Here is a 21,102-nt window from a genome sequence, read left to right as displayed (position 1 = left end):
AGTCAGGAGGTGAATTACTCTCCACAGAACTTTCAGCCTCTCACCTGCTGTTGTAGCAACAATATTTATGTGGCTGGTCCACTCATATTTCTGGTTAATGTGAGCTGTTGACAGTGGGATAATGGCATGGCATAACAAGGGGCAATGGCTAGATTGTCTCTTGTTGGAGATGGTTATTACCTGGCAGTTGTGGAGCATGAATGTTACTTGCCACTAAATTAACCTGCAACTTGATTGTGTTCAGGCCTTGCTACAAATGGAAATGGACTGCTTCAGTATGTGAGGAACTGTATATGGAATTGAAGACCATGTAGTCATTTGCAAACACGGTCAAAACACGAATGAGGATAATGTTAGCTGGTTGGTTGAAAAGGAATTCTGACAAGTTACACCAAACAGACTGCCATAACCTGAGGGAGGATAGAATTTGTAGAAGTGTGTGTTACCAATAATCATCCCCATAAAAACTGGGGGCAAAAGCTAATATTGCTTAGGGCTCTTGACCTACCTTGTGTGGCTATGGAACAGCATTTTGTTGAGATGCGTAGCTAATTCATGTCACATAGTTGCAAGGACAGATGAAAATGTTTGTGGTTGTGTAAAAACAACTATTTATTGTATTGATTATTTAAAGTGAGTTTTCTCTTGTCTGGTCTATCATTTGCTTTTTAATTCATGTTTAATTTACATTGGTTCTGATTTGTATCAAAGTAAAAGCTGCAAAATGTGGAATACTGTTGAGAATTTCTTCATTTAGGGTCATTTGATAAATGTAATTATGTTTGTTTCTGATTCCCCCAGGAGATCATAACAGTGACCACATGTCAAAATTAATTAATTAATTACTGTCAAATGTTCTGGAATGCTCTCAGCTTGTGAAAGATGCATTATTAATGCAAGTCCTTGCTTCTTTTTAATAAACCGAAGAATGCTGGTTACATCTGCAGCTAGGGTTAGGAACATTTTCAAGGCCTATCCCAGTGTGCAGTTGTTAACTAAGGCAAGAGTTTGGTAAAAAGCATCATTTCGGCATCTAAAGGTGATTTCTACCAAACTTTCAATGAATGGCAGCAGAGCAGAAGAATGCCTGAAGAAAATCTGAGTCCAACCTGCTTTCTTGCTTTTTCACCTGGTCTGGAGCCTGTCATTAAATCTGTTTCACACTTACTGTTTATTGACCTCTCTACTAAACAGAAACATTTCTCCATATGTACCTTGTCTATGCCCCTCAGGAACTTATACACCTCAATCAGAACCTCTGTCAGTCTTCTCTGTTCTAAGGAAAACAATCCCAGTCTATCTAGCGTCTTTTCATAGCTGAATAACTCCAGCCCAAGGAACATCCTGGTAAATCTCCTCTGCACCCACTCCAGTGCAGTCATATCCTTCCTCTATTGTAGTGACCAGAACTGCATACAGTACTCCAGCTGTGGTCTAGCTAACATTATATATAGCTCCATAATAACCTTGTTGCTCTTGTATTCAATCCCAAGACCAATAAAGGCAAGTATTTGTTCTTAACCACCTTCCTTGTACATGATGAGGGCTTGCTGTCTAAATGATCTGGGACACCTAATAAGAGGAGTTGTCTGGTCTCAGAGCACTGCCTTCTTAACCCAAGCAGAAAGTAGTGCCTTTAATAGCCAGGTGACTGTTCGGGTCAGCTGCTGTGGATGGCAAACAAGTAAAACCCTTGGAGATTAAGCTGGACGATTGTTGAATTAATAGCCTTCAGGAAGGTCTTCTTCAAGTTTGTAATTATCTTAAGCTTTCAGTGACCAGTAGAAGGAACATAGTCAGTGAAAGGCTGCACAGCTCTTCACAACAAATGAGCTGTCGGCCGTGTTGCATTAAAGTGGGGAGATTGAGGATGAGCCAATTACTGAGCTCTTGGTATTGAAGGATAAAACCAAATAGCTTTCAGCTTCTGTAAGTGTAATCAGTGATGAACAAGGGAAGGGATTCATTTTGCACAAAGTGAATGATTGGAGTTGATTGAGTAGAGAAATAGAAAAAGCTGCATGTAAATCCCATGAGGGTGGTGCTTGCCTACAATCCAACTCATTACCTAACTATAGAGATTCACTGATTGCACTTATGTTTAACCAAATATCCCATCATCAGAGAATACAGCAATTTAAGTGTAAGAATTTGACTGGAATTGGTCACGTAGTGGGGGATATGTTGACCTGGGTATGGGCTTTTGAGGTACATTAGTAGAGTCCCTATCTCTGAGCTAGTTGGTCCCGGTTCAAATCCCACCTTCTCCAGAAATGTGTTATAACATGCCTGGATGGATTGATTACAAATACACATGATAGTTAGATACACCCAAGTGCCCTTATATTCCACTGAGGGTCTCTTGTTGTTATCTTCCTCTTTATTCTTGCAGAGGATGTTGGCGTCACTGACAAGGCCAGCATTTGTCGCCTGTCCCCAATTACCCTTGAATTGAATGGCTCTCTGAGTTATTTCAAAGGGCAGTTAAGAGTCAACCACATTGCTGTGGGTCTGGAGTCACATGTAGACCGACCAATTAAGGACAGCAGATTTCCTTCCCTGAAGGGCATTAGTAATGCCACATGACAGTCGGCTAGATTTTTATTGAATTCAAATTTCACCCTCTGAAGCGGTAGGACTCGAGCTGATGTCTGCAGAACATTAACTCAGGTTTCTAGATTACCAGTCCAGTGACATTACCACTGTACCACTGCCTCCCCAAAGCTCCTCCAAACCTCAGCCATCCCAGCCTGATCTCTGCTGACAAGTCTAGTGAATAGTGAATCATCCTGGTGCGTAAGTATGTAGAAATTTAAAAATAAAATGAATTATAGAGGTGATATATCCAAACGACTACATGTTCATTAGAAGACATGCCTAACAACTATAATTACTGGAGCAGCTCCCCAGACATAGTTCGCAGTTGGAGATAATTGTCTGAATCAGTGAGAGGTGTTCCAGGATCACTAGGTTTGAAAAGAATATTGGCAGAGTATTTTGATTGGTTAACATTTGCCAAGGAACAGTCAGAAAAGCCTGCCTTTTTTTTGTGTGATGGTTAGGTTTCACAATAAGTGTAGCAGTGCCAGGGCTCCAGTGTGCAATGTTGTTTCACGTGACAACTAGGCACAGCAGTGGACCCAGATTATCATTCTCCAGACTGGAGTTGGGCCACGTGACAGTTTATGCGACAAAGTGCTAAAGGCAAAGACTTAATGTGGTACCTCCTCATTAGTTAACAGGAAAAGAAAAAATTAAAAACGCAAATTTTTTTGGTCCCTGTAGATCTCATTGATTTAAATGCAGGAAACTGAGCAGTCAATATGCACACAGCAAAGTCGGGGGGAAAATATCCAGCTGATATGTTTTTAGATGTTAGTCGATATAGAGGGGTTAGCAGTGGTGCGTCTCTCCAGATCTTGGTTGAATATTATCATGGGATATTTTGGATTCAATTAACAGAGCAGAAAGAGACTAGATTTAATGTCTGATTTGACAGAGTGGCTCTTCCTCAGGACTCCAGTAGTGGAAGCAGGAGTCCTAAGAATCTTAACCTGTCTTTCTAGCCACATGTTCATCTATCTTATCATCCTGTTGCTGTTCTCACTTGCCTCAGGAATCGGGAGTAATCTAGGCTTTTGAGGCCCTGATTGCCAATTTTCAAACTAGCTCCCTAAATTCTGACTGCAGGAACACAGCCCCCCTTCCCCACCTATGTCATTCGCTTCAATATATGCCACAGCTTCTGGCTAAGCATCCTCCCCCAGAAGAATATCCTATGGCTACTCTGTTGTGCATCTTTGAGAGAGGCAACACCATCCCATAGTCATCCTGTCTGTTCCCCTAGGGAATAAATCCCACAGCAATGACCACAGCTTTTCCATTCTTCATCTTTTACTCCTCAGCTTTTGAACTACCTGTGATGATTCTTATCGCAATCCTCTGAAGAACCATTGCCCTCACCAGTTTCCAGAGCAGGAAAGTAATTACTAAAAAAATCATCTCCAGGGTCTCCTGCATTACCTGCCTGGTTCCCTTCACCTGCCTGCTGGTCACCCTTTCCCCTTCTGTCTACATGCTGCTATCATGTCTTGTGATTGCCACCTTAAACATGCAATTCACATAGTCCTCAGCTTTGCAGATGTAGCACAGTGACTACAGACCCCACTTGAGTTTGGATCTCAAGTACCTGCAGTGCTTCCTGCATATATGCTCATCTAGGTCTCACAAAAACCTCACATGCCATAGGATAGGCATTCCACATGGCTGAGCTGCCCTGCCATACCTTAAGCTTAGTAGTTCCAATTATCAGTCTTTCAGCCTTTTAGGATGTTCCTGTTTCTGGCAAGTAATGGAATCCTCTGCAACTGCATGCAAACGTGATGCGCTGGGTAAAAAGAAAGAAATCAGTAGCTGCTTTTGACTTGTTTCTCTTGATTGGTTACTGTTTCTGAAATACAACACAACACGGTCAACCAGAGGAAAAGCCCCTAAAAATAAATAAATTTCAGGAGCAATTGATTTTTAAAGAGCTTGTCATCAGAGATTACTTTTTCAACTACATATTCACTACTCAGCTGGGGAGGCTACAGATCCTGCTACAGCACTTACCAACAATTGAACATTAGTTGAAATGATTAAGATTTTCTGCCCAAAACATCAAAAATTGTACTTAACCTAAACTAACAAATCTGCTGCTGAGAGCCAGTTATAGATGAGGGTGGGAATTGGAAAACTCACTAAACAGCCTGACCACGTTTTTTATTCCCCAGAAGTACAGTTGTTTATCTTACGCAAACAAAACTTCACACACGGAAACAGAACTAAATCTCTCTTCTTGAGCAAAAGAAGGTGAAAAAGGTTTGTGCCATGATCCTAGCCATAGGTGAATATAGCACGATTGAGCTCTCAAAGAGACTGGAACTCTGAGAGTATGCTTTACAGATAGGACAATATAATTGCAGCAACAATCCTTCAATGCTACTGTTCCTTTCAGCATGGCTCCCTGAAGGAAATATTGAATTTACCTTGTTAAAGCAACACACTCTCTACGTTTCTGTAACAATTCCAGGCTTAATGCCAAAATAGCAGTGATTTAAACATTACAATAACTCTTAGTTCCACACCAAATATAAAGAGAGTGCAAAGTATCAAATTAATGTTACTTGGCTTGATCTTATAAATATAGCAAAAAATAGCAAACAAAGCAAGAAAATGTTGGAAGTACTGTGCAGGTCAGGCAGCATCTGTGGAGAGAGAAACAGAGTTACCTTTCATCGAAACTGGGAAACAGTTGAAATGTAATAGGTTTTGAATAGATGAAAGAGTGAGGGAGTGATAGGGTCTGTGGTAGGGTGGGTGAGAAGAGATTAAATGACAAAAAGATTGCTGGGAAAGAGTGAAAGAGAGTCACAATGGGACAGAAGGGGACACAGAAGATATGCCTAGAGGAGGTGTGAATGGTAATTGAGAAACTGTTGGAGTCTAAAAGCAAAAATGGGAAAAAAGAACAAAGTGAGTAAAATCAAAACCATGAAAGAAGAAGCAAAATGCAATAGAATTGGTCTGAAACATAAATTCTGTTTCTTGTATTTTCTGTTTTTATTCCAGCTTTCCAGCATCTGCAGCATTTTCTTTGTGCTTCAGACTTCAACATGAAGCACCTCACCCTCAAAGGTAATTGTGTCTTTCAACCATCGACCATAATATCCATACTTGCTTTTCTCATTTGCTTGTTAGTTCATTTCTTCATGCGTGCTGTGTCCAAATGCAAGTCTAGGGCTCACTCTGAACTGTTTCCTGGACAGTTTTTGTTAGTGACACTTTGCTACTGTCTTCCTCTCACAGGAGCAGGGTGAGGAGATTGTTCTTAAGACTAAAACTGCAAGAATTGGAATAGAGACCTGTGATATTCGGAATCACATACTAGACATCTAATCAACTGAGCTAACTGATCCTATTCTTGCTAATTGATTTGTAAAGACAGGAAGAACTTTTATTTTAAAGTTTTGTGCTGTATTCCTAAAGCTACGCAAGTTACTCTCTGTTTTTCTGACTCCATCCAGGACAAAGCTGCCTGCTTGAATAGCACCACATCCACAAACATTCACTCCCTCCACTACCAATGCTCAGTCGCAGCAGGGTGTACAGTCTACAAGATGTGCTGCAGAAATTCACCAAAGTACCTCCAACAAATCCAAACCCAAGGCAATGATCATCTTGAAGGATAAGGGAAGCAGATTCATGGGATCTTTACGTCCTGTAAGTTCCCTGTTATAGACCAGACCAGTCCCCCTCAAAATATAATAAGAAGGTAGCCTAAGCCCTAACTTTTTCTTATTTCAAAGGTAAATGCAAGGAGCTGTATTCCAGATGCAATTCGATTGGTCAAACTACTTTATGTTAAGCAAAACACAATTTATTCAAACACTATAGTTAAAATATAGTTACAAAAGAAAGAGGAACTTGGAATAACTTAACTCTTATAAAGCTTAACAGAATTATAGGTTATTTCACTTCTAAACATTATCTGTTCCAATATTGTAACACCCCTTAAATAAACCAATGGCATAAAGGCAAATTCAGAAAAGTTGTTTAGCTTTTCATAGACCACTTGGTGCCTGTCCTGCCAATCTCTCTTGAAAAGAAACTAGTACAAAATACACCTCTTGAAGCCACAGCATTGTCACATTCCCTCCAAACCACTCACCATCCTGACTTGGAAATATACCACTGTTCCATCACTGTTGCTTGTTCAAAACCCTGGAACTCCATCTAGACCAGCATTGTGGGTCTAGCGGCAAGAGACCTGCAACGGTTCAAGAAAGCCACTCACCTTCTCCAGGACAACTACCGATGGGTAATAAAAGCTGGCCCAGTGAATGAATTTCAGCAATGCACAGTGATCACTGTAGTGCACTTGTAGTCAAATAGAATTGGTGGAGAATTATCCTCAATATTTTCTTAACATGCAGAGTTGACCTCAACTCTGAGGCTATTAACATCCTGTTAGACAATGGTAAGGTACAAGAAGTGATCAGACTATCTCTCAGGAAATATTGCCAGAAGGATGCCAAGTTGCAAAAAAAGCAGTGAGACTATTTGTTCATCACTGGATCTTCTACAGCACTTCCTGAAGCTATTGTTTTCAGGTCGAAAGCGAGTGTGGGTTCTCTGACTCCCCAGCAACATTTCAGTTGCTGTTCTAAGAGAATATTTGCCAATCTCTTTATTGTGATACCAATATAATAACAGGCATCACCCAGATTATGGCCTCAATGGCTAACCTTCTGACATGATCACCTTGAACAACATGATATCATTTGGGATAGGAACTATGGAAGGGAGCTGTAGTTTCCCTGTGGCTAGCTTACTTGTCTCAATGCCAAAAGAAATCAGGTTTGGTGGGTTCAAGTCCCACTCTAGACCTGTAAAATCATCCTCCAAATCCAAAGCAATAGGAGTTGGATGATACAAAGGTGTTCAGATTGTGCTAGCTCCCCGTGATATAGGGATAGCTGAAAAAGGAGCAAAGGATTGGATGCAATTGAAGGGAATAAGTTCTTTTTTGAGTTAAACTTCTTGCCATACTGGTGGAAAACTGGTCGGCCTCCTCCATGATGCTCTCTATGTTGAACTGGCTATCCATTTGTTGTGTAAGTGTAGGACCCCTCAATGAGGGGACTGCACGGTGGCTCAGTGGTTAGCACTGCTGTCTCACAGCACCAGGGACCAAGGTTTGATTCCAGCCTCGGGTGACTATCTGTGTGGAATTTGCACATTCTCTCTACATCGGTATGGGTTGCCTCTGGATGCTCCAGTTTCCTCCTACAGTCCAGAGATGTGCAGGTTAGGTGGATTGGCCGTGCTAAATTGCCAATAGTGTTCGTGATGTGCAGGTTAGGTGTATTAGCTATGGCATGTGCAAGGATGGGGTGTCTGGGTGGGATGCTCTTCAGAGGATCAGTGTGGACTCAATGGGCCAAATGGCCTGCTTTCACAATGTAGGGATTCTATGATTCTGAGTGGCTAATCCAGACACCCAGAACATTTTTAAGCTGCGAGTAGACCACAGTTTGCCGCACAATAGCACACATTATTCCAATAACATTTTTGCTTTTTAATCACTTCTATTGCCATATGACTATTGACTGGATTTTTGGCATGATCCGGGAGCCCTTTTTAAAAGGCAGAAGGGTCCTTGATTCCCGCATTCTTCATCCTGTTCCCAGGGTTTCAGGTTTCAGGACAAGGATTGCAATTCCACATCCAGCATTCTCGACCTGGTCAGCTCCATTGAGATAGGCGTGTCCTACGGCTCTGCAATGTTCATGGAGTCAGGCCAGGTTTTTAAATAGCAGTGGTTCATGGCAACACAGAAGCAACATGACCTAGTATATGCATGAAGGAACCTTTTGAAAACTAAAGTCCTCATCATGCAACCGCCCCATTCCAAGGAATGCTTCCCAGATTCCTTATGCCAAAATATGGAACTTCCATGCCCATTCATGCAGTATACACCATACAAAAGCAATGATGCTTTGAGAGCAGTATGCGTGTACACAAGTCATTCAGTTATAACTTTCCACTTTCTTAACAAGACTAACAACTTCTTTTCATGAAGGACAATAAAAATATCAATCCTCCAGACCTTTTAAAATACCAGTAGTTGAAACTGCATGCACCTGAAACCCCTTAACATTGTGTAAATTAACGTTATGAAATAGACAGCAAAACTCAGACAGCCAGAGTTGTTGACACACAGCGGCTCAGGTGTTTGAACAGGCGAATGGATTCTTGGGCTCTTACCCGAGTCTCATTTCCAAATTCCCGCTACCTGCCTTGAGGATGAAAATCCAGGCTTATATATCCAGTCATAATGGGACAGACATTGCACTGAAAGTGGGTTAATTTTCACTTTCTCTATATACTCCATTTTAAAAAAAAACTCACTGAATGTGGGTGTAGCTGGCTGCTGCCATCCTCAATGTCCTTGAGAAGATGATTGTGAGCTATTTTGTGAGCTTTTTGAACCACTGCATTCAATATTGGGTCAGCACACACATAATGCTGCTCAGGAAGGAGTTCCAGGATTTGACCTAATGACAATATAGTTTCAAGTCAAGATAGTGAGAGCATTAGAGGGGAATTTGCAGGAGTCAGTTGTAATCCATCTGCTGCCTTTTTGCTTTGCATTGGTAGGCAGAATTATATTGATATCAGGTAATTTGTTATTGATTTTAAAATGCACATAATATTTTTACAATATTTTTCTCATTTCTGGTTTCAGTGATATATATCACTCTCTGCAGGCTGTTTTACCAAATCTATTTCAGTTTTTGATTGGAAATCCTAATTGTAAGTTGTTCACACTCCTGGGTACAGCTAATGGGGCCTAACATTTGCAGGGAGATGGTTAGGGAATGAATGAAACTGGGAGGTGTATAGGTGGGATAATCCAATGTGTGGGTTACCAGCTTGTCCTGCTGAATTTACAGGCAGGACCTAGCTTAAAATGTTTGACTGTATTTCCTGGTGAACAGCTAGAGTGGGAGGATGGTATAAAGCCTATGTAAAGCACGCTACACTCAAGGAGCTGAGAAGAGGAAAAGAGAGATCCACAATCAGCAAAGGTCATCAAGGGGGGGCCCTGGATAGATCATGAAACAGATTGATCAGGGTTGGTGGGGGTGGGGGGTGGGTGGGTGTTGGTGTGGTTGCAGTTGTTGAGAATACATTGACCTGTGGTCTTATTGGTTAATGGTTTTGGGGCAGGCTGCGAGACATCATTGGACAGGGAAGGTCATGAATTGATTGTATGGCTTTGATCATGGGAAAATGTAAAAAGTGGGGAATTGATTTGCTTGCAGGCATGGGGGAAACACACCACCTCCTCTTGGCCCGCAAGAAGTGCTGGAAGGGCATTTCCACATTGCTTCTACCACTCCTGCCTCCCTTTATCTCCTGAAGTTGACTCTCAGGTGGTAATATAAAAACTGTTACTCCTGACACTAATCTATCAAGTTGCATAAGCACCCTCAACTCAGTCACATGTGCATGGTTCCTCCCAACTTTTTGTACTAAAGGAATAAGTGCGGCTTGATCTGTATTTTGCTTTTAGCAATGCAGAATTAAAGCATTAAGGCTTTGTTTAAAATATGTCCATTATGTAATTTAGAAAGATCGGTCCTCCTACAGTTGGGAGTGATTTAATGACTGTTCATAGGTGGAATGACCATTAAAGTCCATTTTATCTGTGTTTTTCAGCATGCCAAAATTAATTCTTGATTTTCATGGGCAAAAAAATCAAAAAGTTTATTAACTGCACTGCATACAGTTTTATTTTGCTTGTATAGCTCCTTCCCAAATATGTTTAAGCAATATTTATGTGGTGCAATGCATCTGCGCATGGTACCCAGTCTATGCTGCATTAGAATTCGCCAGATTGACAGCAAATAGAGAGTGTGCTACAGAAAGATAAATATTACATTGAGATATATTCCAATTCCCTCCTTTGTTTGATCTGTGCCATTTTTGATGTAAGCAGAAAGAACTGCACTCTTAGCATTTGAAGCAACTCTGAACTTAATTAATGAAAGACAGTTAAAATGCAAACTGTGCATACTGTAAGGGACCATATTATATTTGTTTCCTTTTGGACCATAAACTGGAAATTGGAAGTTGGGCAATGCTTTATAGCTAAACAAGAAAGTACCAGGAGAGTTTTTAATGGATTATGTGGTGTACATTTAAGCGACACAAGACTATGTTACTTTTTAGAGAGTGAGGTGGGTATTATATGAGACAGAGAGGCACTGGGAGTTTTTGAATTAAAGAGAAACTGTCTGATGACAGTCGTTGGATTAGTCTAGGTGCAGTTTTGGTGTGCAGTGCCCTTTTGAGACACCCAGAAACCTGCAAACAAGAGGCATCTTTCCATTTCTGTGAATGAAAAGTCAAAACAGATCCAGAGACTCTAAATAAATAATTCTATTGCAAAGAAAGATTGAAGCCATGATCAGCTATTGAACCAAAGATCAATTTTAACACTGCAGACCACGTCTTGTCACCATTATTAAGAAACATCAAAGGAACTGTGAGAAACATCTCATTTCCATCCTTGTGATCGGGATCTTTGTTCTACAGAATATGTTTTCTATCTCTACATTTTTCCACACATAATAGAGTCATAGATTCATAGAGCTATACCGCACGGAAACAGATCCTTTGGTCCAACTCGTCCATGCTGACCAGATATACTAAATTAATTTGGCCCATTTCCCTCTAAACCCATCCAGATGCCTTTTAAATGTTGTAATTTTGCCCGCCGCCACCACTTTCTCTGGCAGCTCGTTCCATAACACACCAATCTCTGCATGAAAACGTTGTCCCTTAGGCCCCTTTTAAATCTTTTCCCTCTCACCTTAAACCTATGCCCTCTAGTTTTGGACTCTCCTACTGTCAGCGCCATCTTTTTATTCCTCTGCGTTCTGTCTGTTAAGCAAGTCTCAATCCACAGTAGTATCTACTCCTAATTCATGTGCTCTAACTTTATTTACAAACTTCCTGTGTAGGACCTTATCAAAAGCCTTCTGAAAATCCAAATACGCCACATCCGCTGGTTCTCCTTCATCTATGCTACAAGTAAAATCCTCAAAAAATCTCCAACAGGTTTGTCAAACATGATTTCCATTTCATACACCTCATACACCTCATGACAGCCCTCATTAGGGTAAACATTCAAATCTATCATATAGGATACAATAACTAGACACTTAGCGAATGCTGGTATGATTGGATAGAGTACGTAGGTGTATGAAATGGAAATCATGTTTGACAATCCTGTTGGAGATTTTTTGAGGATTTTACTTGTAGCATAGATGAAGGAGAACCAGCGGATGTGGCGTATTTGGATTTTCAGAAGGCTTTTGATAAGGTCCTACACAGGAAGTTTGTAAATAAAGTTAGAGCACATGAATTAGGAATAGATACTACTGTGGATTGAGAATTGCTTAACAGACAGAACGCAGAGGAATAAATGGTTCATTCACAGGGAATGGCAGGTTGTTACAAGTGAGATAGCACAAGAATCAGTGCTGGGGCCTCAGATGTTCAAAATCTATAAAATGTAATATTTCTAAATTTGTTGATGACACAAAACTCGATGTAAGACGATACAAGGAGGCTTCAAGGGGGCCTGGACAAGCAAGAACTTAGCAGATAGATTATAATATGAAGAAAACAGAATGACAGAGTATTTCATGAATGGTGAGGGGTTGAGAGGTATTGATGTCCAAAGGGACCTAGGTGACTTAGTTCATGAATCGTTAAAAGCTAGAATAATAGACTGGCCATTTAAGATTGAGACGAGGACAATCGTTTTCACACAGAAGGTGGTGAAACTTTAGAATTCTCTCTCCCAGATGACTGTTCAAGTCGGAAATCCATAGCTTTCTGGCTACAAGTGACGTCAAGGTTTATGGGGATAACATGGGAAAGTGGCATTAATGTAGATGAGCAGCTGTAATCTAATTGAAAAATGAAATAGGTTTTATGGGCTGAATGGCCTACTCTTGTTCCTATGTTCCTTTTGTTTTATTTAAATTGTAGATTTAAATTAGATCATACCTTAATGCAATTTGTGGGATCTGGCTGGGTGAAATTGGCAGCCGGATTTCTTACATTACCATAGTTATAATGTTTTTATCATACTTAATTGGCTGTACTATATTTAGAACAACCTAAGGACATGAAAGGAGTTATTGAAGTACAAGCTGTTATTTTCCTTTCTTTCACCATTTGATGGCCATTTTCTACATGTCCATGATAGTGTTTTACACCATTTTAGAGTATACAAGAGCTTCCATGCTGAGTGACTCTCTCCAGCTAGAAAAAAGCTCCCTATTAGTGTATCATGGTAAACTGGTGAATAGGGATATCACCATTTGCAATAAAAGTCACATTAATATTAATTATAAAATCTCACACAATGCTAAATCATCGTGATTGATAGGAGAGTCTTATCAGAGTAATACATTGCTTGAGATTTCCACTTCTGTACAAAGCAAAAGCATAATTTTATGGCTTTTTTTTTGTAGGAATCTGGATTCATGAGGATCTGGGCAGCAATTCAGACAGGAGATACATTTACTACAGCCTTCACATGGAGTGATGGTTCAAACTAGAACTGGGGGCATAGTCTCAAAATAAGGGGAAGCAGATTTAGGACTGATTTGAGGAGGAACTTCTCCACCCAAAGCGTTGTGAATCTGTAGAATTCCCTGCCCAGTGAAGCAGTTGGGGCTACCTCGTTTAATGTTTTTAAGGCAAAGGTAGGTAGAGTTTTGAACAGTAAAGGCATTAGGGATTATAGTGAGCAGGTGGTATATGGGGCTGAGTCCACGAAAAGGTCAGCCATGATCATATTGAATGGCAGAGTTAGGTTCGACGGGTCAGTTGGCCTACTCTACTCCTATTTCTAATGTTCTTATGTAATCTGCTGGTACCGCATGCATTTGCCAGTCCTCTGCAGTAAAACAGAAATCACTCTGCAGTGAACTAAACAATAGATATGGCAGCCATTCTCTGTGACTTCTCAGCTGGAAACCAAAACAATCATTGAAAAATAAATAAGTATTCCAGATTCTGGTGCGTTTATTGGCAATTCAGAACTTGACAATATATTTCATTTGGTGGGGAATAATTAAAAGTGTCTCTCCTGGTATGTATGAGCGCTTGACAAAAATAGGTAGGGGGAGTATGAATCAGTTTTTGAATTAGCAAGCCACCTAATGATTATAAAAGTCCAGACATCTGTGAAGTGGATTGTAATGTTTTCATCTGTTTTCTCAACCTATATTTCTGTTTGTTATGTAAAACAGAGGTGCAGTGTTTTATTTTGCTCTGGGATGGAGTGGACCCTAAATATCACAGAGGTGAAAGTGTGTCGACATGTCACACACATTATCAATTAAATCCTGGCAAGAGGTGTGAATAAATCATAGGAAAACAAAAAGATAAGGTAACGATGTCACTACATTTCAGCAACACGAAGAAATAGCTAATGCCATTACTGGTGGCTTGACACTTGCGTAGTGTTCCTTTGCTTTTTTAACATGGACACAAACCCATCTGTTTTAAATAGGTTAAAGACTCCAATAAACAGAGATATTTTACAATGTGTCAGGCTTCCATTTGCTGAAACAGCAACAATAACTCGTAAGTTACAAATTTTGAAAATATACACATAAAATCCTCTTCTGATCCAAGGAGTCATTGGCAAAGATGAAGCAAGCAGGGAATATAGCAGTGTCATGGAATGGCATTGTGCAAATGAATGATAGCAAACCAAAAGGCACTGTAACCTGGAATTGAATAGATCAGACCAATCCTCTTGACTTTTATGTTTAATGTTAAGACAGGTATATAGTTGTAGGGCACACAGTGGATCACCATACCAGGGTAAATAATTACCACCATAAGAGGAGAGGAGAGAATAATTTCAGTCAGGCAAACCAAGGCAGGATTTATATAGTTAATGGTAGGCTCATGGGGAGTGTTGCCAAACAAAGAGACCTAGGAGTTGCAGATGCACAATTCATTGAAAGTAGAGTCACAGGTAGACAGGGTGGTGAAGAAGGCATTTGGCACACTTGCCTTCATCGGTCAGAAATTGAATGTAAGAGACATTGGTGAGGCCACTTTTAGAATACTGTGTTCAACTCTGGATGCCCTTCAATAGAAAGGATGTTGAAAGGACTCACAAAAGACTTACAGCGATGTTGCCAGGACTGGAGGATTTGAGTAAAAGGGAGAGACTGAATAAACTGGGGCTTTTTTCCCTGCAGCATTGAAGACTAAGGGGTGACCTTATAGAAATTTATAAAATTGTGAGGGGCATGGATAGGGTGACTATCCAAAGTCTTTCTCCTAGAGTAGGAGAGTCCAAACCTTGAGGGTTTTAGGTGAGAGGGGAAAGATTTAAAAAGGACCTGAGGGGTTACTTTTTCACACAGGGTGGTGCGTTAATGGAATGAGCTGGTGGATGCAGATGCACTGACATTTAAAAGGCATCTTGATGGGTCAATGAATAGGAAGGGTTTGCAGGGATATGGGCCAAATGCTGGAAAATGGGACTAGGTTACGTTGGGATGTCTGGTCGTCATGGATGAGTTGGACCGAAGGATTTGTTTCCATGCTGTGGGACTCTATGACACTGTAAGTGTCAGATTGGCATCAGACCGAAGTCAGTTGGAGGGGTTATCTGATCAACTGGTAAAGGCACCATGTTATTGATATATTCTGGCTGCAATATTTGATTGTGCAGTGCCTGTATTTCTGAATGTTGTTTCAGTTCCAAAGTGACCTCTGCACCACATGCACATCCCCCTTGTATGAGCAGACCTGGATGTCAATTCAGATAGGTTGTCATCATGGGCACTGGGAACATGCACTAAAAGTATGCAGAATTGGTGGTGCCAGTTAGCATGTAACACAGGTTTGATCTTAGTGGTACTATTTTCAACCTCAATTGAGGCCAGCCAGGTGGTTGAAGTTTCAGTAGGGGATTACTTTGGGAATAGTGATCACAATTCCGTAAGTTTTAGAATACTGATGGACAAAGACGAGAGTAGTCCTAAAGGAAGAGTGCTAAATTGGGGGAAGGCCAACTATAGCAAAATTCGGCAGGAGCTGGGGAATGTGGATTGGGAGCAGCTGTTTGAGGGTAAATCCACATTTGATATGTGGGAGGCTTTTAAAGAGAAGTTGATTAGAGTGCAGGACAGACATGTCCCTGTGAAAATGAGGATAGAAAGGGCAAAATTAGGGAAGCATGGATGACAGATGAAATTGTGAGACTAGCAAAGAGGAAAAAGGAAGCATACATAAGGTCTAGGCGACTGAAAACAGACGAAGCTTTGGAAGAATATCGGGAAAGTAGGACCAATCTGAAACAAGGAATTAAGAGGGCTAAAAGGGGTCATGAAATATCTTTAGCAAACAGGGTTAAGGAAAATCTCAAAGCCTTTTATTCATACATAAGGAGCAAGAGGGTAACTAGAGAAAGTGTTGGCCCACTCAAGGACAAAGGAGGCAAGTTATGCGAGATGTCAGAGAAAATGAGTGAGATTCTTAATGAGTACTTTGCGTCGGTATTCACTGAGGAGAGGGACATGATGGATGTTGAGGTTAGGGATAGATGTTTGATTACTCTAGGTCAAGTTGGCATAAGGAGGGGGGAAGTGTTGGGTATTCCAAAAGATATTAGGGTGACAAGTCCCCAGGTCCAGATGAGATCTATCCCAGGTTACTGAGGGAAGCAAGAGAGGAAATAGCTGGGGCCTTAACAGATATCTTTGCAGCATCCTTGAGCAGGGGTGAGGTCCCGGAGGACTGGAGAATTGCTAATGTTGTCCCCTTGTTTAAGAAGGGTAGCAAGGATGATCCAGGTAATTATAGACCGGTGGGCCTGACGTCAGTGGTGGGGAAGCTGCTGGAGAAGATACTGAGGGATAGGATCTATTTACATTTGGAAGAAAATGGGCTTATTAGTGATAGGCAGCATGGTTTTGTGCAGGAAAGGTCATGTCTTACCAACTTGATAGAATTCTTTGAGGAAGTGACAAAGATGATAGATGAGGGAAGGGCTGTGGATGTCATATACATGGACTTCAGTAAGGCGTTTGATAAGGTTCCCCATGGTAGGCTGATGGAGAAAGTGAAGTCGCATGGGGTCCAGGGTGTACTAGCTAGGTGGATAGAGAACTGGCTGGGCAACAGGATACAGAGTTGTAGTGGAAGGGAGTTTCTCAAAATGGAGAACTGTGACCAGCAGTGTTCCACAGAGATCCGTGTTGGGACCACTGTTGTTTGTGATATACATAAATGATCTGGAGGAAGGTATAGATGGTCTGATTAGCAAGTTTGCAGATGACACTAAGGTTGGTGGAGTAGCAGATAGTGAAGAGGACTATCAGAGAATGCAGCAGAATATAGATAGATTGGAAGGTTGGGCGGAGAAATGGCAGATGGAGTTCAATCCAGGCAAATGCAAGGTGATGCATTTTGGAAGATCCAATTCAAGAGTGAACTATATGGTAAATGGAAAAGCCCTGGGGAAAATTGACACACAGAGAGATCTAGGTGTTCGGGTCCGTTGTACCCTGAAGGTGGCAATGCAGGTCGATAGAGTGGTCAAGAAGGCATACGAGATGCTTTCATTCATCGGACGGGGTATTGAGTACAAGAGTCGGCAGGTCATGTTACAGTTATATAGGACTTTGGTTCGACCATATTTGGAATACTGCGTATAGTTCTGGTCGCCACATTACCAAAAGGATGTGGATGCTTTGGAGATGGTGCAGAGGAGGTTCACCAGGATGTTGCCTGGTATGGAGGGCGCTAGCTATGAAGAGAGGTTGAGTAGATTAGGATTATTTACATTAGAAAGACGGAGGTTGAGGGGGGACCTGATTGAGGTCTACAAAATCATGAGAGGTATAGACAGGGTGGATAGCAAGAAGCTTTTTCCCAGAGTGGGGGACTCAATTACTAGGGGTCACGATTTCAAGGTGAGAGGGGAAAAGTTTAAGGGAGATATGTGTGGAAAGTTCCTTATGCAGAGGGTGGTGGGTGCCTGGAACACGTTGCCAGCGGAAGTGGTAGAGGCAGGCACGATAACGTCATTTAAGATGTATCTAGACAGATACATGAATGGGCAGGGAGCAGAGGGATACAGATCCTTGGAAAATAGGCGACAGGTTTAGATAGAGGATCTGGATCAGTGCAGGCTTGGAGGGCCGAAGGGCCTGTTCCTGTGCTGTAATTTTCTTTGTTCTTTGTTATCTCTGTACCTTGCACAACTATATGTGTGTTCAGAGTGAATACAGTGTGGAGCTGGAGGAACACAGCAGGTTCCGATGAAGGGTCCCAACCTGCAACGTTGACTTTCCTGCTCCTCTGATGCTGCCTGACCTGCTGTGTTCCTCCAGCTCCACACTGTATTGACTCTGACTCCAGCACCTGCAGTTCTTGCTATATCTATATGTGTGTTCAGCAGCTTGAAGGAGACTCTTCCAGCAAGGGATTAGTAACAGCTCTCAGTAACTGGCTGTTGCAGAGTTAACAGGAGGTGTTGGTGATTTGTAATATTATTTAAAGCTGCTGAACTGTACAGGGACTAATATGGCATACGTGGGGTGAAGAAATTAGTTCACCTTTCAAGAGTTCTGCGACCTCCTGCTGCCAGTCATGGACACTGCAGTTCCCAATCGCTGACCTTAAAGCGTGATAGGGAGAATAAGCAAAGATTTCACTCCGCTACAGGCTCTCATGAATGCAAGCAGGTTGCTTTGCAGGTGCCATGTATAAATTCAGAGCTGTACCACATTTGCAATGGGTTGCCATCACTCAATGTGCAGCTGATTCTCCAACATATTTGATTTGTGTTTTGTGTCTTTTACAATGAAGACAGATTACAAAGCAATTATTTGATGTCTCTACCATTTCCTTATTCCCCATAACTAACTGCATCTGTCTCTACCTCTAATGGGCCCTCATTTACTTTCGCTGATTTCTTTCTAATTAAATACCTACAGAATCATTTACAATCTGTTTTATGGTTCTTGCTAGTCTACTCAGATTCTCTTCTTCTTCAACAATTTCCTGGATCTCCTTTGCTGAATTCTAAAATCTTCCCAATCTTCAAACCTTTGCAAAGATTATGCTTTTCAATTGTATTTATCCCACCCTTTATTATCAAGACCGTTCAGCTTCCCTTGGCATCATAAGTGCACATCTAAATACTGCTTAAATGTTAGGAAGGTTTCTGCCTCTACCACCCTTACAGGCAATGATCTACAGATTCCCACCACCCTCTGGGTGAAAATTTGTTTCCTCACATCTCCTCTAAACTTCCCGCACCTTACCTTGAATCTATGCCCTCTGGTCATTGATCCTCCCATCAAGGGGAAATGTTTCTTCCTGTCTACCCTATCCATATCCCTCATAATTTTACAGATCTCAATCATGAACCCTCAGCTTCCTTTGCTCTAAGGAAAATAACCCCAGTCTGTCCAACTCTCTTCATAACTGAAACTCTCCAGCCCAGGCAACATCCTGGTAAATCTCCACTGCTCCAGCCCAGGCAACATCCCAGTAAATCTCCTCTGGTCCCGGCCAGGCAACATCCTGGGGTAAATCTCCTCTGCACCCTCTCCGGGGCTATCACATCCTTCCTATAATGTGAATTCCAGAACTGCACACAATACTCTAGCTGTGGCCTAACCAACATTTTATACAGTTCCAGCATCACCTCCTTGCTCTTAAACTCTATGCCTCAACTAATAAAGGCAAATATCCCATATGCCTTCTTAACCAGTTTATCCACCTGTCCTGATACCTTCAGGGACCAGTGTACATGCACACCAGGGTCCCTCTGATCCTCTCTGCATCCCAGGGTCCTACCATTCATCATATGTTCCCTGCCTTCTTTGTCCTGCCCAAGAGCATCACCTCACATTTATCCAGTTTGAATTCCATTTGCCACTGATCAGACCATCCGATCCGCACATCTGTATCCTCTTTTATTTTGGTTTCAATGTTTTTTTATCGCAGGTTGCATGTTTTAGGACAAAAAGAATTTTAACATCTTTCCACGTGTATGATTTTGTTTGGCCTCTTCATGGTCCGTGATCCCAGCTGAGGTTGTTGGAATGAGGTGTTCAAACTGATGGGAAGAAAGGAGGCCATTTTGCTACCTTTCATGCTCTTTTGCTGGAACATCGAATGTGAGGCTAATGACACCAACTTATTCAGTCTGCCAGCGAGATTGACAGCTATTCTCCCACCTCTGTGGTCATCAATAATCTCAAACTCTCCAATGTAGCCATGCTTCATCATTAGAGTCAGGAATCTCACAATCACTTTGGCCAGATGAGAACCTGGTGTTTTCCACATTTCTCTGCATTGTCCATACTGGTATGGGCATTGGCAAGAACATTTCATGCACACCATGATGCCTGAAGGAGAGTGAACAAGTTAATCCAAAGGCTATCCTCTTCATTATTTATCACCCCAACAATTTTTGTACCGTTTGTAAACTTACTGCTCAACCCTCCCAAATTCAAGTCTAAATCATTTATATAAACCACAAACAGCAAGGGTCCCAATACTGACCCTGTGAGACCCCACTGGACACATGCTTCCAGTCAGAAAAACACCCCTCAACCATCAGCTTCTGCTTCCTGCCCCCAGCCAATTGTGGATTCGGTTTGCTAAATTTCTTTCAATGCCGTGCTCTCTTCCTTTAGCTAACAGTCTCCCATGCAGGACCTTAGCTAAAGTCTTGCTGAAGTCCAAGTAGACTACATCAAAAGCATTGCCCTCATTTACACACCCGGTCACTTCTTAGAAAAATTCAATCAACTTGGTCAGACGTGACCTCACCTTAACAAAGCCGTGCTGACTGTTCTTGATTAATTCCTGCTACTCCAAATGCAGATTAATTTCTTTTGCAGATTAATTCAATCCCTTTGCACATTCAGACAAAGTGCCTTTAGCTTGGATTTTTTTCTAATTTTCCTTGCTGTCACCTCAGTTACTAATGCCCATTAACTTTGCAACACACACACACACTCAGATACACACACAGACGTACATAATCGCATAGACTCACACCCATACAGGTACACATATACATACACACACACACACAGATACAGACACACATATACACATAGGCTCACACATATATAGGTCCACACACACTGACACAGATACACAAAGACTCACACACACACACACATACACACACAGACACATACAGACTCTCACACACAGACTCACACACAGACACACACAGATACACGTAGTCACAAACACACAGACTCTCTCACACACTCAGATGCACACACAGACATACGCATGCACATACCCACACTTACACACAGGCACGCACATGCAGAGATGTAGACACATGTGCAACATACATATACATACACACAGGCACAGAGACACACGTGTCTGAATCGATTTAAGTGGAGTCAAAAACAGAAGTTGCTGGAAAAGTTCAGCAGAACACTTCTAAGGAAAGGTCACTGGACC

The 21,102-nt window shown here is 41.6% G+C and overlaps 1 pseudogene; it reads right to left on the bottom strand.

Annotated features, from left to right (window-relative positions):
• Positions 1 to 19,624: 19,624 nt before the first annotated feature.
• LOC109910746 lies at positions 19,625 to 19,994 on the bottom strand (annotated as a pseudogene).
• Between the last annotated feature and the right edge of the window lie 1,108 nt (positions 19,995 to 21,102).

The sequence above is a fragment of the Rhincodon typus genome, chromosome 11 (genome assembly GCF_021869965.1).
Source record: "Rhincodon typus isolate 14 chromosome 11, sRhiTyp1.1, whole genome shotgun sequence".
NCBI lineage: Eukaryota > Metazoa > Chordata > Chondrichthyes > Orectolobiformes > Rhincodontidae > Rhincodon > Rhincodon typus.
Note: the sequence above shows the minus strand (reverse complement) of the source record. Positions and strands in the feature narration are given on the sequence as shown.